This window comes from Sitophilus oryzae, unplaced genomic scaffold (genome assembly GCF_002938485.1).
Source record: "Sitophilus oryzae breed Bouriz unplaced genomic scaffold, Soryzae_2.0 scaffold_1318_pilon_pilon, whole genome shotgun sequence".
NCBI classification, from domain to species: Eukaryota; Metazoa; Arthropoda; class Insecta; order Coleoptera; family Curculionidae; genus Sitophilus; species Sitophilus oryzae.
Genome location: NW_022145969.1, coordinates 678,007 through 700,108, shown reverse-complemented (window position 1 = coordinate 700,108; position 22,102 = coordinate 678,007). Strand labels below are relative to the sequence as shown.

Sequence of the window (22,102 nt, the reverse complement as noted above, 5' to 3'; positions counted from 1 at the left end):
CAGCAGCCCACTAGATTCTTTATCTTCTTTATAAATTTAAAGAAAAATCTTATCAAACACATGCAAAAAAATTAATTTGGATAGTTTAGTTTGTTTAGAAACTTTTTAATCTCTTGCATTACATGTCAGGCCAAAAAACATTTTCTGATAAAGAATCTAGTGGGCTGCTGTAATTTTTTTAGGAAAAAATCTAGTCGGCCGCTGTTACTTTTTAGGATGTTCCTAATATTATTTTATTTGACATTACTCTACTGCAATACGTTATTATCTAGATGATTATTATTATCGTTATTATCACTAGATTTTTAATCTAAAAATGTTTTTTGTCCTGACATGTAATGCTTTACATTTTATATTTTAATTTCAAATCGGTGAGTTTTATCAAAAAAACACAAGAGATAAAAAAGTTTCTAAACAAACTAAACTATCCAAATTAATTTTTTTGCATGTGTTTGATAAGATTTTTCTTTAAATTTCGTTAACAAGAATGATAGGGGTAGTTTATTTCAACCCCTTCCACTCATTTTAAAAAAGGAAAAAAATTACCTGAAAGTGTGTTTTCATAACAGTAATGCTTCCATAAAATTTCATTAGTCTATCTCTTTTGGTTTTCAAGATAAAAAATAAAAACCTTAATTTTCCGCCATCTTTGTACCGCGATATCTCCCTAATGGTTGACTTTTGACCCAACGTTTATAAAGCAAACTACCCTTTATTTTGAACAAGGAATCACCCCCTAAAAATAATATTATAGCATTTTAGGGCATGCATTTATACGAACTTTTATACCTATGTTTATTTGTAGAATATCGCGCCGAAGTTTTCCAAATACAATTTGGACCTCCCTGTATAATAATACTTTTAGAGACTTGTAACACAAAAAAGAATGAAAAATTTTATACGCAAAAGGTTGTAGTATTTTTTTTCATATATATTAGGCATAATATATGATTTTCTTCAGGAAAAGCTGAAAAAAGAATATGTAACGGTAGTTAAATATACAAAAAATTTATATTCAAAGAGATCAGGGAGCTGGAAGTAATCTTTTGTGCAAGAAGTGGATGGTTGTTTTATCTACGTTCATGAAATTTGAATGTAAAAAAATCCCATTCACGCGATCAGAGCGTATATATGTATGTTTTTACTTTAACAATTACTCATCTGTAAAGTAATTTGAATGAACAATTATCCTTTATTAAAATTTCAGTCCGAAATACCTTCATTTGCGTAATATTTAGCACCTTCATTGTCTGGCAGTGTTTTTGAAATTAAAATATTCCACATTTAAAACAAGCTGATTTAATTTTCTGACTTTTTCACTGTTGATTGATTCTCAATGTTTTTCTCGGGCATTTTCAGTATGGCAATATTATTCCAGGCTCTTAGAGGAAAATACATTTATAAATTTATTTTATATTTTTCCGTATGTTTGAGCTCGACTTCATATTTTTATTTCTTTCCGTTTATAAAGAAAAAAAAATCCTAATACAAATACATATATAATAAAAAAACATTGGGTCAACATCTGCGGAGACCGAATTCTTAGGGATTATTTATTTAAATAGCAAAGTTGCCCGAGGATCAGAAGATCTTTAGCTTTTCAAAGGACAGTTTTCTTTTATCGTTTGAACAAGGAAACGTACAGTTCGACTACAAATATTGGCAGAACGAGAACTCATCAAAAACATAATAAATCTTAAGCCTAAAACCAAACGTTTATGTATTTTTTTTTATTCCCATTAGATATACGGATATTTTATCGATGATAACGGATTTTGAAGTAAACCCCAAAGACTTATTTGGCCTCTTCAAAGTTTATTTTCTTTCTCTGGGAGTAAAAATTACAAGTAAAAAAGGACAGCCTATGTAGGTAAAGCATCTAGCTCATTTGCCAGCTCAGAATTAGAATTTAGAGTTAGTAACTCGCATTTTTATTGGATGAGATATTTATTTCAAAGCAATAATCAACGAGAATATTCGTATAAATTAATAAAATTACTGTAAATCACTATAAATAATGAATTGTTTTTAATTGAACTGTAATTTCTGTATTATTAAACCGGTAAACGATGGAGATAAACAATTGTGATTGATTAAAATTTTATTTTAAGATGAAACATTTGTTAACAACATCCTGAGAATTCGAATAATGCAATGACTAAAGAATACTTTTTAGACAAGGAAAGAGAGGGGACAGCTAACACGCTTATTCTTCAGTGAAAAATTTTTGAGGCCAAAATTTGATCGGCGGCCATACTTTGGTGACAAGATTTCGAGGTGACACCAAGCGAATTTTTATGCTTTTTGTGAATACTGTTTTGTTTTAAATTTATAAACTGTGTTGATTAGTAAGGTGAAATGTTCAGCGTATGGCTGCAAAGGCCGAAGCGAGAAAAAAGTGGCTGGAATTACATTTCACAGGTAAAAATCGACACACAACTTTTGTTATGTGGTCATAAAATGTACATTTTTTTCATTATAGCAGTAAAAATATGTAAAATGCTTTTAATATGTCTTGTACCACATCCTAACAAAACTATTTTTAATAATTCCAAGTAGTATTTTCAATATCCTGTATTATAATTAATGATTGAAACTATAAATAATGCTACTCAGCATGGATTTCTCCAGTGGCGTAGGGAATTATAATTAGAGAAATACAATTTCTGCAATAAACATTTTTTTACATATTTTACATGTAAAAAAAATGTATAAAGTATTGTTATCAAATAGTAAAATAATTGTAAACTATAAAAAAAATGAAAAATTCTAGTGATAAAAAATCTATATGTATAGTTGTTATATAAAACTTAAATTTATCTGTCAAGATTTACTGGGGGTGGACAAACTTGTGTTAGGCTACTTGTTACTATATTTTTTTTATATATTCTTTCAAAAAATTTGCTAATTTAGGTGTATATATAATAACAGTTTCAGTAAGTAATTAATAAAAATTTAAAAATAAATAAAATAACACAAAGCTTCTAGAATTGTTTATTTTTTTTGTGGAAAATTAGAATATTCTTATGATTGAAGGTAACAAATATTAAAAATTACATTATTCATCGAATCCGTACGCAAGTGTGAAGGGGATTGGCTAGATTCATTATTATACCGTATGATCGAAAAAAAAACGACGTCCAGTTGACTTGTAAATGACGATCGACGACATTCCCCATATAATTTTACATATAAAATGACAGCAATCTTCATTTCATACCCATCGCTGACGCCGTCATTTTTCGATGTCGTTTTGTATAGTTTTTATGTCATTTTATATGTAGAATTATATGGGGAATGTCATCGATCGTAATTTACAAGCCAACTGGACGTCGTTTTTTTCGATTATACGGTATAATAATGAATCTAGCCAATTCGCTTCACACTTGCTTACGGATTCAATGAATAATGTAATTTTTAATATTCATTTGTGAAATTGTCATTTCCAAACAAACAAGACGCCGTGTTTTTCGATCATTCAGTATATATGTATATACACGTTTAAAACATATGTTATTACATTATTTTTTATTTAATTATACATTATACACACGTTAATAAATAAATGTCTTGATAATCAGTCTACTGTGACTGTTAAATAAATTTTGCATTATCGACTTAGATATTCTAATATTATAAATATTCTAATTTTATAGTCTCACATAAAATACAAAATTGTATATGCATTACTCAAAAATGAACGATATATTTATTAGTTTACGTTTTAATATATAATAATATTTTGTTCTAGGTACAAGCTAATTTCTGATGTTACGCCATTGGAGAATTTCGCGTGGTGACAACTTGCCTCACTTTCAGCTGCCGTGTTACCTGTCCCCTCTCTTTTCTTGTCTAAGGAATACTTACATTCTTTAGTCATTGGAATAATGAATTGAATAATGAGAAGACAAGTGACATCTGTCTAAAAAAAGACAGCGAGTTAGAGTGACAATTTGGTTATGTAAAACTTGTAGTGACAATTTTGATTATGAAAAAGAAATACATATTCTATGAATTTACTTGTTTGCCCAACGATCAACATTAATTTAAAAATAAATTCCCAACATGAATAATGAACAAAACATTTAAACAAAAACAGACCACAGACCACACAAAACATATTGTTGGTTAGTAGTAGTTAGTAGTAGTCAGAGATATAGATGTAGTAGTATTTTGGTTTAATGGCCACAGCAACCAGGGCTATCCGGCACTTAATAAAAATTGAAAAACATAAAATTATAGAGCTATAATTTTTTTGAAGTTTGCAAGAAGCATTCATAAAAAAATATACATCCTTCAATTTACTTTACTGATTTACTTCAAATATGCGCACATAGTGCACACACAATTTTTTTTACCGCAGCCACGCACAATTATTTTCGGAACACAAACTAATACTAATTTTGTACGAACAACAACAATTAGTAAGCTTTGAGGGAATATATATTATCACGTTAAATAATTCCTATATGCAAAACATTCTTGACGATCCTTCAAAGTTGTCATTATTTTAATTATATGAATAGGCCCGTAGCTAAACTAAATTAATTAATATAATAATATACCGAACGTCATAGGATCTATTTTTGGAGTGATGTCTTATACATACAGTTTCACCCTAGGTTGATGATTTGAAAGACAAAATAGGGAAAATTAGTTGTAATTGTCTGTGGGATTAACAGCATTGTCTAGAGATCAGATAAGAGACCGTTTTATAGTTAAAAATTCGCTGGGAAATATGGATTTGCTTTATCTCTTCCATATGCGTACGTTAATTAATTCCCTTTTGTAAAATATTCCAAATTAAAATTCTAAAGTCCTTTGTACGTGCCTGCGTTTGTGTAACTGATCTCTGAGAGATGGGTTTCCCGAAATTTCCAGCCTAGTAGTTTATTATTTGTTTGAAAGTGGTAGACAATGGTGAATTATAAAATAAAAGAAAATCTTGTATTAATATTGCCGTTATTTTGTTCTTTTACATGTCCTGTAAATTTCAAATTAGTTATTTAAGAAATATTTCTTTATTTTTAGTATTTCAACTTTAAAATAGCTGAAATCAAGGCTGCTTTCATTTAGCTGATATCAGTTATCTAAGAAATATTTGTTTTCCAAATAGAAAGTCACGAAAACTCCGTTTCATGTTTTTCATTCTAGAATGAATTCTAAATTTAATTAAATAAAAAAGTTTAGAATGTAAAGCAGGAACATGTTTTCATGTAACTGATTTCAGTTATTCTAAAGTCGGAGAAAAATCCATTTCCAAAAAAAAGAGAATGATGCATTTCCAGATTGCTGAATGATGCAGTGAAATTTTTATGATTTTGTGTTTGGGGAGGCTGCTATACAGGGTGGTCCGAACTGTATTCCGGAAACTTCGGTAGCATGTTCTGCAGATAAAAACAAGTAAAAAAGTTAAATGTAATATAATAAAAAGTCAATATGTCCAACTCCTACTTATAGAGGGCGCCACCTACCTACTTTTTAAGGTGTTTGAAGAGTAATAACTTTTCGTCCGTACCTGTATAAAACTACTGAGTAAAAAAATATACATTCAGGACGTTTTTTACTTAAAAAAGGTGTCTTGGTTGAAATCGTTACTAGTAATGGTTCTCGAGATATTTGGAATCTAAATTACCAATTCCTGTCATAATTGACATAAATTAAACATGTTGACTAAATAGTTATTAAACTGAAACCGTAAATTTGGAATATTTTTGTGCCAGAAGTTCAACAGAAACTGTTTTATTATCATTTTTTTCGAAGAAAAATTTATGATTAATTTAAAAAAATAAAATTCAGTCAAATAACTATCCACTCAACATGTTTATTTTTTGTCAATAATGATATGTATCGACTAATTCTATTCTAAATATCTTGAGAACGGTTACCAAGATACATTATTTACGTAAAAAACACGGAAATTTATATTTTTTTCTCAATAGTTTTATACAGGTACGGACGAAAAGTTATTACTTTTCAAAACAGTTAAAGAATATTTAGGTGGCGTCCTCTAAATGTAGGAGTTATATTGTCATCAAAATTAAATTTCTCATATCAAAAAACTCCTAGAGTAAATATTGACGTTACTTCAGAAATTATTTGGAAAAAATCGAAGTATAAATGAAAATTCTACACCCTGTATCTCCGAAACTATGCATTTTAGGACATACATTTATACGACCTTTTTTACATAGGTATTTTTGTCTGCAGAATATGCTGCCGAAGTCACCGGAATACAGTTCAGACCACCCTGTATACTGGTTGTTTTGTTGTTTTTTTTTAAGTGATTTCAGCTAAAAAAAAATTGAAAATACAGGGTGGGTCAAATTCGACGCTTTTAAATTGAAACACCCTTTTCTATAGGAGATAGACGAAAACTAATATCGGTGTCTGGAGCTCAATTTTTGTCAGAAACATGATGGTGAGAACCGCATTTCGATATCCGTTACCGTTTCGGAGTTACGGGGTGTTTTTAAAAAATGTGCATTTTTAACAAATCGCTGTAACTTTTTTGCTATGGAAAATTTTGTATTTCTATGAAAACATTTCCAAAGCACCTTTTTACCTAGAATTTAATGATTTAAGTATAATTTTTTTAAAATTAATAATTTAAGAGTTATGAACAGGAAAATTGATTTTTTATTTGGCACACCCCCTATATTTTTAATTAACTGAAAAGAATTTAAAATTACCTTTTCAAAAATATAGCACACTTATATTTTGTTATAATCCCCTTCGAAATACAGAATTTTTAAAAATTAGCCACTTTTAACTAGTAGGCTTTGAACCCCTTATTTGTGATATGCCCTTAATGAAACTCGAAAACATATTTTCCAGCAAGACGACGCACCGCCTCTGAACACTGAAGTTATCAGCAAATTTTTGCAGCCAATTTCAAGAATAATTGGATAGCTAACCAAGATCCCAACCGTTGGCCGTCGAGGCCACCTGACTTAGTGCCCATGGATCTAATCCTATGGATATATTTGCGGAAGAATAAAGGTTCCTTATTGATCCGTATAATCTAGACAAAAATTAAAAAATACTTAACAGTTATGAGAGGATATCTTTCACCCCCACTGAGTTAATGAATTCCGCGAGAAATGTTCAAAAAACTGCCCGGTCTGTCCATAACAGAAGACGGTCGATATGTCGAACACCTGTAGCAAAATCTCATGTCTTGGTTTGCTATTTGTTTTTATTGTTATTAGATATAGTTTAAATGTATTGATGTTGGTTAAGTATATTTTAAATTGTTATAAAATTCTGCATCTCTCATAGCAAATACTATTTTCGTTTTAATTGATGCTCACAGCTAGATTTTTTATGCATTACAGCCGATGCCGTTCAAAGCCTACTTATTTAAAAGCGGGCGAATTTTTATATACTCTATATCTCGAAGAGGAATCGAGCAAAATATCAAGTGTGTTATATTTTTGGAAAGGTAATTTTAAATTCTTTTCAATAGATTAAAAATATACAGGGTGTCCCATATATAAAATCAAATTTTCTGTTGATAATTCTTAAATTATTAATTTTAAAAAAATTATACTTAAACCATTAAATTCTACGTAAAAAGGTGCTTTGGAAATGTTTTCATAAAAATACAAAATTTTCCATAGCAAAAAAGTTACAGCGATTTGTTAAAAATGCATATTTTTGAAAAACTACGAAACGGTAACAGATATCGATATGCAGTTTTCACCATCATGTCTTTAACAAAAATTAAGCTCCAGACACCGATACTAGTTTTTGTCTATCTCCTATAGAAAAGGGTGTTTCCATTTAAAAGCGTCGAATTTGACCCACCCTGTTCATGAAAGAAATCGAAATATCGTAAGTTACTTATCGTTTATTTTGATCTCGCTTACATGTTCTGTAAAATTTCAAAAATATAATTTGTGTGTGTTTGTGGTTGTAAATTAGGCGAAGAGTTAAAAACATGTAAGAGTGGTGAATTATTCGTGAAACGCCCTGTAGATATAGGTGAAAAAAAAATCGAAATTTTACATGTTTACTAATGACACATGTGCTGCACAAATATGATACTTTGCCACTGTTCATTTCATCGTTCTTATTTTCTAACCTTTCAATGTAAGCCGTGCGATCAATACAGACGGGAAATTTTGTGACCTGCTATCTTTGGCTCGGCATAGCCCATCTTAACTTATTAGCCAGAGATGAGTAAATATCACGATTCTTCCGCTTTATTTGCTTGTCTCTCTCAAATTAACTACCCACCAAATTGCCTGAGAATAAACAATTTTTTCCCAGTCTCCCTGAGAATGTATTCGGCGGAACAAAGAATAATTTCGCTTGTTGTTTCGACTTTGCTGCTATTTAAATATGAAAGCGAGTTGAAAACGTCACTCCCCATTGTGCCGAAATTAATTTCAGCCCTCGATTCCATAATTTTAGGAATTTCTGTAAGCTAATTAAGCCAATTCCATGTATATGTCAGTCAATCAAGGAGCTGAATTTGTAATTTCGGGCCCGCTATTATTTTAACTATATTGTTCGCGTATAATAATCAAGTTTTCTACCTTCAAATTAATAAAATCAGTTATAATCCCCTATAACCCTTTTTTTATTAAGTAAGCGTTTAACGACCCAGTGTGAGTACGTAATAATTAGTTAAAATCCTCTACTGAGGGGCAGGAGACTCAAACTCACAGTCTTGTATAAAAAAAAATTATTTAAAAAATATATACAGGGTGGCGCCTCTCATACGCGGAAGCTCCAAGGAGAACGGTAGTTTATATCGAAATTAAATTTTGGCAGAATATATAGGTTAACTGAAAGCATTTTATAAAAATATATAGAATTATACAGGGTGTCCCCAAAAAGAGTTACACATCAAAGTGTTTTTTTCTAATGGAACACCCTATATATTAATTGATTTTCGAATTCTAGGAAAAAAAAATAAAAGTGAGTTTTATTAAAGAAGCATACCTAAAATCTAAGGATTTTGACATATTTCACATTTTGTGAAAATGAAGAGTAAATTTTAAATTTCGATAACAGTAAAATATAAAATTCTACATACGATAAGTATAATTTGGGTTTTTTAGATCGTAACTAATATTTTTTTCAACGGTGGAAAAACTCGTACTGTTTGATCAATTTAAGACAAAATCTACGGAACAACGCATGCCTCTTACTGGTTCTACATCAAAAATATTGACATATTAATTTCAAATGAGACATATTCTGGTAAAATATAAAATTCTACATACGATAAGTATAATTTGGATTTGTTTAGACCGTAACTAATATTTTTTTCAACGGTGGAAAAAAATGGGATATGATAAAAAATACGATAATTTTTTTATAAAGTAGAAATTTTAATTTTTTTTTTTTATACAAGACTGTGAGTTTGGGCCTCCTGTCCCTCAGTAGAGGATTTTAACTAATCTTTTTTTTATATTTCGGATATTGTTTTTTGTTTGCTGTTTGATTTTCATTTTTTATGAGCCAATCCGTTGCTTCCGATATCCACATGATAGAGAACTCAAGTCTTCTTTAAATAATAAATATCAAAAATAAATTTTCCGCAGAAATAAATTTTGTAATTTCCTGCTGACCCAGCGATGCCTATTAGTAAGGATCAGTGACTTAATAAATTGGTTCTTTCGGTTTTCAAACACTCTGATGGATTTAATTTCGCTCCATCAGAAAAAAGTCTTATTATTTTTGATAAAATATCTCTTCGAAGAGAAAAAAAGGGATTTCGTTTAAGCAATAAATAAAACCAATTATTTTCTGTTGAAATTAACTTTAGCAAAAATATTAATTTGGTTCATTTGTTGTTTATTAGCTTTGCACTAGGTTTTGCAAAAATGTTTTATATTAGGTCTCTTAAAATAAAAACCACTTACTAAAGGCCGGGAGTTGATTTTGTGGCTTCTTGGGCTCATCCAAATATTTTTATTTGCTTGACAAGAAAATGAGGAACGTGATGGCCGCAAATGAAAAAAAGACAACCAATGAACAGGCTTGTAAGGAATCTCAGGAGCTGTTATTTGATGTAAGAATATTCCCTCAATTTTTTTTTGAGCACACATATCCTATGAGATGAATTTAGATAATATATCTGAACGTCAATTTAAAATAATTATAATTATCGTTTGTCGCTTTAATGAAATATATTAATATGGATCGTGAATTACCGGGCAACGGGCAATGTGATATTTAGCAATTTGTTTTAAAATAATATATTTTAAAAACAATTTAACGATGGCCAGATTATATGGGAACTGGAAAATTAGACTACATTTAAATTATATTTTAATATTTTATGATGCTAGGAGGGGGAGGGCGGGTAAATAGAATTGGATTTCGAAATCAGAGAGAAATTTTGTTGATTAAATATTATTTTTAATCACAGAACACAAATTAATGTATTCCAGGGTCTCTCCCCGACTCTAAACTACTAACATATCAGGTTAAAATAAGACATCTAATAGAATATACAATAATTTTACATACAACAAGTATAGTTTGGATTCCTTTAGACCTTTTTTACTGTTTATTTCAACGGTAGAAAAACTGGTACTGTTTTATCAAGTTTAAGACATAATCTACGGAACTATGCATGTCTCTCCCTGGCTCTCCCTCAAGAATATAGACATATTAATTTCAAATGAGACATATCTTGATAGAATATCAAATTCTACATACGATAAGAAGAGTTTCGTTTTTTTAGACTGTTACTAATATTTTTTTTTCAACGGTGGAAAAACTCGTACTGTTTTATCAATTTAACACAAAATCTACGGAACAACGCATGCCTCTTACTGGTTCTACATCAAACATATTGACATATTAATTTCAAATGAGACATATTCTGGTAAAATATAAAATTCTACATACGATAAGTATAATTTGGATTTTTTTAGACCGTAACTAATATTTTTTACAACGGCGGAAAAACTCGCACTGTTTGATCAATTTAAGACAAAATCTACGGAACAACGCATGCCTCTTACTGGTTCTACATCAAAAATATTGACATATTATTTTCAAATGAGACATATTCTGGTAAAATATAAAATTCTACATACGATAAGTATAATTTGGATTTTTTTAGACCGTAACTAATATTTTTTACAACGGCGGAAAAACTCGTACTGTTTTATCAATTTAAGACAAAATTTACGGAACTATGCATGTTTCTCCCTGGCCCTCCCTAAAGAATATCGATATATTAACTTCAACTGAAACATATCCTGATAGAATATAAAATTCTACATATGATAAGTATAGTTTAGATTTTTTTAGACCATTACTAATATTTTTTTCAACGCTGAAAAAACTCGTACTGTTTTATCAACTCTAAGACAAAGTCTACAGAACAATGCAGGCCTCTCACTGGCTCTCCATCAAAAGTATTTACATATTAATTTCAAATGAGACATATCCTGATAGAATATAAAATTCTACATCCGATAAATAGAATTTGATTTTTTTCAGACCGTTACTAATATTTTTTTCAACGCTCGAACAACTCGTTCTGTTTTATCAACTTTAAGTCAAAATCTACGGAACAATAGAGGCCTATCCCTGGCTCTTTCTCAAGAATATTGACATATTAACCTAAAATGAGACATATCCTGATAGAATATTATATTCTACATACGACGAGTATAGCTTGGATTTTTTAAGTGTCTTGAAATCGGCCTTAAAAATATTTCAAAAATAAAAACTAATTCCAGACTATCTAAATAATAATACAAATGTTCCAGCTTAATAGTTTATATTTATATGATATCTCTTAATTAACTGCTGCCCGTGATTATAAATTTAATATCCATAATGAATTAATATAATACGCCAGTTTATTCCTATTTCATTAATGAGATATAATTAATATTTGTACAATATAAATACAAATAAGCCGTTTCATGTATTTACAGTAAAGTATATATTTAACTTTTAGCTTAATATTTTAAGGGTAATTTAATAGAAAGTCAAAGGACATGAAAGATCGCTCGATATTTTTTCGCAGGGCAACTTTACAGAATATAAACTTTTTCTGTTGTTGATTTTCGCATTATATCCAATTTTGTTATTCCCTGTCTATTTTTACTTTCGTAAATATATTCCTTATTATTTGCAAGATCTTTTATGGTGTCGTTCTTTTATTCACAGGGCGTAGGTGCTTTTTATATATTTTCATATACTTTTCATCTGCGCTATAAGCTGTCGAGTTTGATATTTCTTAAATTATTTTTGGTGTAAGTTAACTTGAGGAAAAGGTATTACATCGTAAGCTTTTTTAAGCACAATAAGAGTATTACTGTTTTTAATTTATGTCTTCTAATTTATGTTTTTAAATAATATAGAAGAAAACATAGCTTCTGAACAAAATTATTTTGGTTTCAGTTCATCACATTCATATAAAACTTAAATTTTAGTAACAGGGACATAAAAATAAACTAGGTTGTTTTAGTTTCTACAGCTTCTTCATGTCATTAATGGTTTGTTATAGATACTGTTCCCAAGACACTTCAAGGGATCTTGTAAAACAGGAAGCTTTTAAAAGAAAACTAACTCTAATTTTACTTTATTTTATTAGACTAAAGATCTCCGGACTTATGTTCTTAAACTAAACATTTACATATACATATAGAAATTATGTGCGTAAGAAAAGGAAGATAGAGATTATTACTCATATCATTACAAAATAGTTTAAGAAGTGTTATTTACTAATTAGAATGTTTAGAATACGACAGTGTAGGCCATTGTGGCCTAGGCAATTTTATAAACATCATAAAATTTTTTCAGTATTTGTGTTTTATTTTACCATATTATGGTGGTAATATTACTGTAGTTCCTGCAACATTTTAAACACAATGATCTTTTGAAAATTAAGATTTTAATTCTTCGGTTGATCTTTGTAAGGAATTAGGGTCCGGTAATGAGCTTTATTGCAACTGCATAAAGCACTCAAACTATCTGAGAACAAAAAGCAATAAGCCAGAGCCAGAAAGTCAACTATAAGGATTGATTGCAGCCCTGAATTCGACGAATATAGCGGAAATCTCCTCTTTGGTGTACAATAAAGCTTTAGGCCGCCCCAGGCAGCCGAAAACAAGGAAGAAAGAGGCCAAAATTTGATTTCGCCGACACCTAATATAAAAATTTAATGTAAAAACTCGAATTCCTGCCAGTTTTATTCTTTATAGCCCCGAGGTAGATTGAAATAAAAAAAAATCCTTTCTAGGAATATTCCGTCCTTTATAAAAATATATTCGATTATTTAAAATTAAATTTACAATCCTTCCTTGTTGTATATTTCGTCTATTTTTTAATAAAAATGATTTATGATAAATCAGGCTTTACACAGAATAGTTTTTACCAACACTACAAATTCATTTCATAGAATTTCTACTGATTTTACTGAAAAGCTAGGGTTTTCACGGTGGATATTTATACACTGTGTCGATGTTTTAACTAAAATTTGTTTAGAATTAAATAAAATTTATGGTGTTGGTAGTTGATACGGATGGAGATACATTCAATGTGTTTTAAATGCTTTAAAAATCACCTTAAACCAAGGGTTGTCTTTGAAGAATATTTATGTATTTAATCAAAATTAATTAATAAACCTGGTGGGTGAATAAAAGTGTGAATGTAATTGTCTTAACTGAAATCTGCTGTTATCAAAAACCGGAGCTTTTTTATAATATGATTGTAAGATTTTTAGCGAAGTTGTATGAATTGTAGAGAAGCTAATGTTTTGATTGGTGGAGTTAGAGTTTCTATCTAGCAGAGAAAAGCATCGTAAAAGCCATAATAAAGAAGCTGATAGCGTGCAACCATGAAGGAATGTGTTTGTTATCATAAACAGGCTTGATAAAGGTGGTTTAATGTTTGCTAGAGACGATTTGTGTGTTGTGAACAAGTTAATGTTTTGATTGGTGAAAAGCATTGCAGAAAAGTGAGGCTAAAGCATCTTAAAAGTCATAATAAAGAAGCTGATAACATGCAACCATGAAGGAGTGTGTTTGTAATCATAAACAGGCTTGATAAAGGGGGTTGTATGTTTGCTAGAACCGATTTGTGTGTTGTGGACAAGCTAATGTTTTGATTGGTTGCGAGTTAGAGTTTTTATAACTGGTCAGAAGTGAGGCTAAAGCATTTTAAAAATCACAATAAAGAAGCTGATAACATGCAACCATGAAGGAGAAAATAATGTTTGCTAGAAACGATTTATATGTTGTGGACCAGCTAATGTTTTGACTGATGGATTTAGAGTTTCTATGATTATCAGAAGTGAGGCTAAAGCAACTTAAAAATCATAATAAAGAAGCTGATGTCGTGCAACCATGAAGAAGTGTTTTTGTTATCAAAACCAGGCAAGGTGGTTGTATGATTTGTATCTTGTGGACAAGCTAATGTTTTGATTACAGAAGTGAGGCTAGAGCATCTTAAAAATCATAATAAAGAAGCTGATAACATGCAAGCATGAAGGAGAAAATAATGTTTGCTAGAGACGATTTGTGTGGTGTGGACAAGCTAATGTTTTGATTGATGGATTTAGAGTTTCTATAACTATCAGAAGTGAGGCCAAAGCATTTTAAAAATCTTGATAAAGAAGCTGATGAAATGCAACCACGAAGGAGTGTGCTTTTTAGCAAAACCAGGTTTGATAAAGGTGATTGTATGTTTGCTAGCGAAAATTTGTGTGTTGTGGTCAAGTTAATGTTATGACAGCGGCTATTTGTATGCGATGCGATAAATCTGGCATAAACATTATCGGTTTTGGAGACTCTATATTAACAAAAAGAAGGTTGAAATATGTCAAACATCATAATAAAGAAGCTGATGACATGCAACAATAAACGAGTGTGTCTGTTAGTACAGCAGGCTTGATAAAAGTGGTTGTATGTTTACAGGCGAAGTTTTGAGTGTTGTGGGCAAGCTATTGTTTTGACAGCGGTTATTTGTATGCGGTGTCGAAGTGTAATATGTTTGGCATGGAAATTGACGGTGTCGGAGCTGATAGAGGCACAGGTAAGGCTAGGTTGGGCGGTGACGTCACGTTACCTTTATCAATGGCCATGAAGAGAGCGGCGGGCACACGTGGGCGCCGCGCACAGGCCCATGCCAGTGGGGAGCGGCTAGCGCCGTGCCATGGGGCTCGCACCGAGGTACTCACTCATCGCACCGAGGCCTTGCATCGGGCTCGTTTGGGGCCCATCGTGGAATCGGCAGCGCCTGGGGCTACGGACGCCTCGTCGAACGGGAGAGCTCGCGACGGCGGTTGCTTTCGCGCTCGCGATGCCTCCGTCGTTTCACGGCCGTCTTCACACGGAATAACGGCCCGCCGTCGACGACGCCGCGACGCGTCGCGCGCCTTGTTGCCGCGCCAGGCCCGCACTCGCCCAAACAAACTTACACATCACCTTTTTTTCCAAACAACAACAAACTCTGTATTTCTATCGAACAACTTTATACCTTAGAAACAAATTTTTCCAAATGAAATTTTTAACCAGAATTCCTTTTTTTTAATGAATAATTTAACGATATAATTTGGAAACGATTATTGATCAAACAGGGGTTTTTCTTTCAGTTTTTTTTCTTTTCAATCTCTTGGCTTTGGTGGAAAGGCAATTAACTAACTAAATCTGAGATTTAAGATCGATTAATGGTCATAAATTGTATTACTTGAAAATCAATAAAAGCATGGTACCTAACATTTATATTTCTTTAGCGAAATAAATTTCTTGTACGTTTTATGTCTTTTATCTTTTTTAACTGTAGGATTTTTTTTCTATTGTTCCTGATCAGAATAGACTTTTATTATATTTCTATCGAACAAAATATACAGTCCGTAAAAATTACAAAGTTTAGCTCTTTGTTCATCTTCTTTCTTTCTCAGCCTGGTTCCATCCAGTGTTGGATATAGGCCTCTTCTAGGTTTTTCCATGCTTCGCGATCTCTAGCCAATCTTATCCATTGTCTTCCCGCCACTGCCCTGACGTCATCGACCCATCTCTTTTTTGGTCGGCCCACACTTCTTGTTGTTCCCCTAGGTCTCCATAGGATTACTTTTTGGGGCCATCGGTCTGAATCCTGTCTTGCCACATGTCCTATCCACTGCCACTTCAGACTTTCTTTGTTCATACTTACTTCGTTACTGCCATTACTCGCTGACGAGTATTTGACACCCATTAGAAGATGGTTACGCAAGGCATCTTCTTTCATGGGCTTTCCTGTGACTAAAAAGCTCGATACGCGATGTTATATCTCTTCTGCACTTGTACCTTTTGAGTTGTCCACCCGGTTTCCTCTTACCGTCTACAAGCTCGCCCTAAAGGAGAGATTTTGGTAGGCGGTTTTCTTGCATACGTGACCAGCCCACCAAAAGTGGGATTTAGCAATCATGACTTCAGCGCTATCGCAGCTAGTTTTTTGACGGACCGATACGTTTGAGACATTTAATTCTTAACAGTTGTCTAAGGTGTTTCTGTTGCAACTTGTTTAAAGGGTTTATGTGCCGGCGGTACACTGTAAGTTTCTTTTCTCTGCTCAGGTCATGATTGTAGAAAACTCTCTCTTTTAATTTCCAGGATGCTCTTAAGGCGCTGCTAATTCTTCGTTTATAGTAGAACCCTCTAAGACCTCATAAGCAAAAACTGTCAGAGATTAGATTTTTGAAGTGCTGTTTCATTGCGACCTTTTCTGATCTATTGTGGTTATCTTCTGATCTCTAAAAATGTATGAATTTGAAAAACAATGTATTTGACTAAAATTGACCTCAGTGGAACCGAGTGCTTTTAGAGCCGGTGGACTGTCTGTGAAGATGGCAACTGAACGGTGTGTTCTTTCCTGCCTTAATATTTCATCAAAAAACTACGTCAGTCAATCTGAAGAAGAAACTGCAGAAAATACATTCCATATCAGTGCGATGCCTTGATTTTTTTGGCAAAATAATAATTAGAATTTCGAAAGTTGAAAAAATGTGCAGTTCGGAGCTGTCCTACCAAACAATGTAGATATTTCTCCTTTTGACTTTCTTAGATTCGGTTCTGTATGGGGCTAAAGGCGCGCGCCGCGCCGTCCCTGATATGGCGACACGGTCCCCATAGCCGCCAGCTTGTGCTTCTGACATTTACGACGTCGTGATATGAGCGCCCTCTGGCACGCTTTTTGGCGGGCCGTATTCCAGACGCTTTTACGAGCTAGGGATATTCGCCTCTAAAAAAAATCGATATCGACATTTCCAGTATCGATACATCTTTATAAGATACCAATCCCGGTCCGGTATCGAGGTTTTTTAAATATCGATACTGGACTATTCTCTATGGATGTGAATATTTCAGTAGAAGACTCGTCATTTTAGTCTGTTGCATTGTAGAATGTAGAATGTTTAGGAGAAGAGTACTTAATCACCGCGACCTTAGAGATCTATTGTGAGATCCCCTTTCTTGAGTTATAACGAGTTATAACCCATCATACAGTCTCAGGGCTTTAACAGAAACCAGTATCTGAGACGGCTCCACAGAAGCCAGCTCTCCGTCCTCGACATCAGCCGTTCATAGCACGAACGGTCGTCGTCTCGGCATATTCATTTTTAGACGCTATCATACATGTTGGTTACACAGTGATTATCTAAAATCCTGTGTCTTTTTTTTGTTCCCCATGGGCCTGTTGTCTTTTGAAGTCCAGTTCCTCATATAGTCACAAAGATCGCATCTTATTGTTTGTGGTTCTTTGATATACAGGGTGAGTCTTAAACGAGTGCTAATATTTTTAGGGGTGGTTTATTTCGACCCCAGAAACACGTCTTTGAAGTTTTTTTGGCGAACAATTTTGACTTTTTTTAACTTTTTGTCAAAAACATAGTAAAATAAGTAAAATAAATCGGTTATTTTGGACTTAATTAAGAAAATATGTTTCTTTTAACGAGATCTACCAACCCTGAAAATATTTGCACTTATTTAAGACTCACCCTGTAGAGTCTGCAGCGAAAATCTACCATTACAAGGGATGTTACAGGTTTGGCTCCAGTATTTAATATCACCTCGAATCTATGGCTATCTAAGGCCAATAATTCTCTCCATGTATTTTTTATATTTTTATAATATACAGGGTTGTTCACCACATACGACACGGAATATTGTAGCTAAACGATTAGATTTTTACAAATTATAAGTTTTGGGTTTGTTGAAGGACTATTAGAGCTACAATTTAAAAATATTTTTACAAGATACAGAGTGTCTCAAATAAATAAAAAATATCAGAGTTGTATTTTTTTAAATGGAACCCCCTCTATATTATTGCATTTTTAGTTGTTACGATTAAAATAAAGGTAAATTTGATTAAGGTTTATTACACTTAAACCTTACCGTTTTTGAAATATTTTCAATTTTGTGAAATTGCAGTATAAATTTTAAGGCTTCATATCTCCGAGGGTATCAAAGTTTTTAATACTAAATATTTACTGAAGTTTATTTATTGATCAGTTATTCTGTTGCAGTAATAAAAAATTTTCTACCTTATACAGAATGTCTAAATATTTATTTTAAATAATTATTAGCTTTAAACGGCAATAACTTGTTTAATTTAAATGGAACACCCTGTATATTTTATGAGAATCAGATGCACAATTTAATTGTCTATCAAATTGTATTATACCATTTTTTACCTATATCTTCAAGTTTTCGTAGAAAATGCATTTTCTTATAATTTAGACCTCATTTATCAATATACCCGTGGAATATTGACATTTTAGATTGTTTTTAAAACAACAAATGTACAAAATGTACAGGCTAGTAATATTACCGTTTTTAGTGAACTATTTAAATCTTTATAAAAGAGTATACCATTATTTAAATATACCACCAGTATTTCCGCCCAAATACCGTATGATCGAGAAAAAACGGCGTCCAGTTGGCTGAGAAATGACGATCGATGGCATTTCCCATATAAATTTACATTTAAAATGACAGCGATCTTCATTTCCCAGCCAACTGGACGCCATTTTTTTTCGATCATACGGTACTAATTGACTACATACTTAATTGTGTTCGCTAATAAATTATTCTAAATAAATGTGGATTTGAATCAGAAATCAATAAAATAATAAGTTATGAAAATGAACGTCTCTGTTGTTATAAATAAGCATTTGTCAGAAAATTAAATATCATTTTTAAGGTGTTAATTTTTACCACACTGTCTGATACACATACATAATTTAGTTTTTTAGTATTTGGATCAATTATTATTAATCAACACAAACAAGTCAATTAATGTAGTTTGAATACTGGAATCATATTAATTGGTACTCTTTAACAAATATTTTAACAGTTTTTTATTTATTTTTTAATAAAATAAACAAACTATATCGACTATATTAGTATCTGTACTCTTTAAAAATTTGGTACATCTTTAAAAATAATCTAAAATGTCAGTATATATATGGGTATATTGATAAATGAGTTCTACATTACAAGAAAATGAATTTTCTACGGAAACTTGAAGAGATAGGTAAAAAATGATATAATACAATTTGATAGACAATTAACTTGTGCATCTGATTCTTAAAAAATATACTGGGTGTTCCGTTTAAATTAAACAAGTTATTGCCGTTTAAAGCTAGTAATTATTAAAAATAAATTTTTAGACACTCTGTATAAGGTAGTAAAGTTTTTATTATTGCAACACAATAACTGATCAATAAATAAACTTCAGTAAATATTTAGTATTAAAAACTTTGATACCCTCGGAGAAATGAAGCCGTAAAATTTATACTGCAATTTTACAAAATTCAAAATATTTCAAAAACGGCAAGGTTTAAGTGTAATAAGCCTTAATCAAATTTACCTTTATTTTAATCGTAGAAGCTAAAAATGCAATAATATACAGGGTGTTCCATTTAAAAAATACAACTTTGATATTTTTTACTTATTTGGGACACTCTGTATCTTGTAAAATTATTTTTAAATTGTACCTCTAATAGTCCTTCATCGAACCCAAAACTTACAATTTGTAAAAATCTCATCGTTTAGCTACAATACTCCGTGTCGTATGTGGTGAACAACCCTGTATCACAGACCAGTGAGAAGTATTTTATTTTAATGATTGTTGATCTTCGTAATCGATATTTATCTCTTGCATTAATACATCGATACGTCTAAAATATATCGATACAATTTAAACATTCTTAAGGCACATCAGAGCTCATCCGAGTGGAAAACACGATGCTTAGTTATTAGCTTTCTAAAAACACATGTCCTGTAATGTTTATCGTCTGGAATACGTAATTTTATATTCAGATTTGCCGATATTATACTATATAGGTCATTAAGATTCGCCAAATTAATTGTTTTTCATCCCAATGGCACGCTCTTTCCTTTATTTTGCCTTTTCATACTTTATACCTCAGAAACTTTTTAATCAGACTACGTGTTTTTTACTGAATAATTTAACGATATATGAAAACAGAACATTAACTAATTTGGAAACGATTATTGATCAAACAGAAGGGGCTTTTCTTTCAGTTTTTTTTCTTTCCAATCTCTTGGCTTCGGTGGAAAGGCGAATAACTAACTAACTCTGAGATTTAAGATCGATTAATGGCCATAAATTGTATTACTGGAAAATCAATAAAAGCATGGCAACATTTATATTTCTTTAACGAAATGGTAAAGTTTCTTGTACGTTTTATGTCTTTAATCTTTTCTTAACTGTAGGTTTTTTTCTGTTGCTCCTGATCAAAGTAGAAAATTTTTTGGATTTGAATAGTAAGAAATATAAAAAAGGAGCGAATATATATATATAAGTTTTTGTTGAACTTTCAATTAATATTGCTTATTAAATGTAACATGGTATTAATTTCGGAGCCCGACATCTTATTTAGCATAGTTACAAAGAATTACAGCTCAGCATGGTAACTAAATATAATAAGAGAAATTTATTTTCACCTCTCCTTGGAGGCTGAGCTGTCACTAACAGACTTTATCGTTACTCGAGCCTAATTTTAACACTTTATTAAATATAAACTGAGATTCATTAACTTTTCTTATCCAAAGAGCGCAAGTGATTACTTCCCTGAAATTGAGTTGTAATTATGTAATAATTATATTTTCTTATTCGCTAGTTAATTTTAGGTATTTTTTTCTGTAATATTTTGTGCGGCACAAATTTTTTTTTGAAAATCAAAAAAAAAAAAATATTTTCGAAATTATACTAAAATTGCTTCCAAAATATCCTATGGGTATTTCGCCACTTGCTCTCAAAGAAAATCTATTAAATAAAATAGTTATTTTTTGTAAACACTGGTGCGTTAATCCAACGGAGACCAACTTGTCAGCAGAGATTTACTAATAAACAAATTTGCCTAACGAACAAAAAAAAATATTTAATGTTGCGGGCAGTATCTCTTCCAGTCGGAAGCAAAAAAACAGAAGGAATAAATAAAACAAACTATTTAAAATATCTAAATACAACTATTCAAGAACACTTTAGATTTTTTCAACAGACACGTCTATAAAAGCTTTTTTACTTCCGACGACGGGGACAGATATACTTCCCTAAACGTTAAGCATTTTGTGCTCGTTAGGCAAATTTGTTTATTAGTAAATCACTGCTTTCAAGTTGGTCTCCATTGTATTCATTCATTGTACACGCAATTATTTTTTTTGTAGATTTTCTTGGAGTGCAAGTGACGAAATATTCATAAGATCATAGGACTTTTTTTTAAGAGATGAATCCGCCACAGAGGTATAAGCATTTTTTATATTAAAATTACAATAATACTATTAAACATTGCCTAATTTAATTAATAGTTGGTAGTATCGAAACAATACAAGAGCGATAATAGGCAATATTGTATAGCTGACCATCTCTCATATTAATATTATTATTTTATATATCTCGATTTTTAAAATTCTTGTATTCTTGATATCAGTAATGAAAAAAAAGCCGTAATAAATTTAACGTATGAAAGAAAAAGAAAAAAATTAAACGTAGTGAGTGAGTCAAGCCCTAGCTAACAGTAAGGGTAGTTTTAGGGGTGTAGATGTTGCCAGGGTAACGAAAATATAATGAAACGCTTGGGGGAGGGGATTTACAGTAACGCGGCAGGGCTTTT

General features: G+C 31.4%; 1 protein-coding gene across 2 annotated transcripts in view; it reads right to left on the bottom strand.

The window, feature by feature from the left end:
* Positions 1–15,363, bottom strand: part of LOC115875052 (regulator of G-protein signaling 17-like) — a 32,479-nt gene extending 17,116 nt beyond the window's left edge. The window contains exon 1 of one of the 2 annotated variants that reach the window (XM_030890396.1): positions 15,052–15,363. The gene's annotated coding sequence lies outside the window, so the exon portion shown is untranslated. The remainder of the gene's footprint in view (positions 1–15,051) is intronic. The other variant, XM_030890395.1, reaches the window with a different exon arrangement.
* Between the last annotated feature and the right edge of the window lie 6,739 nt (positions 15,364–22,102).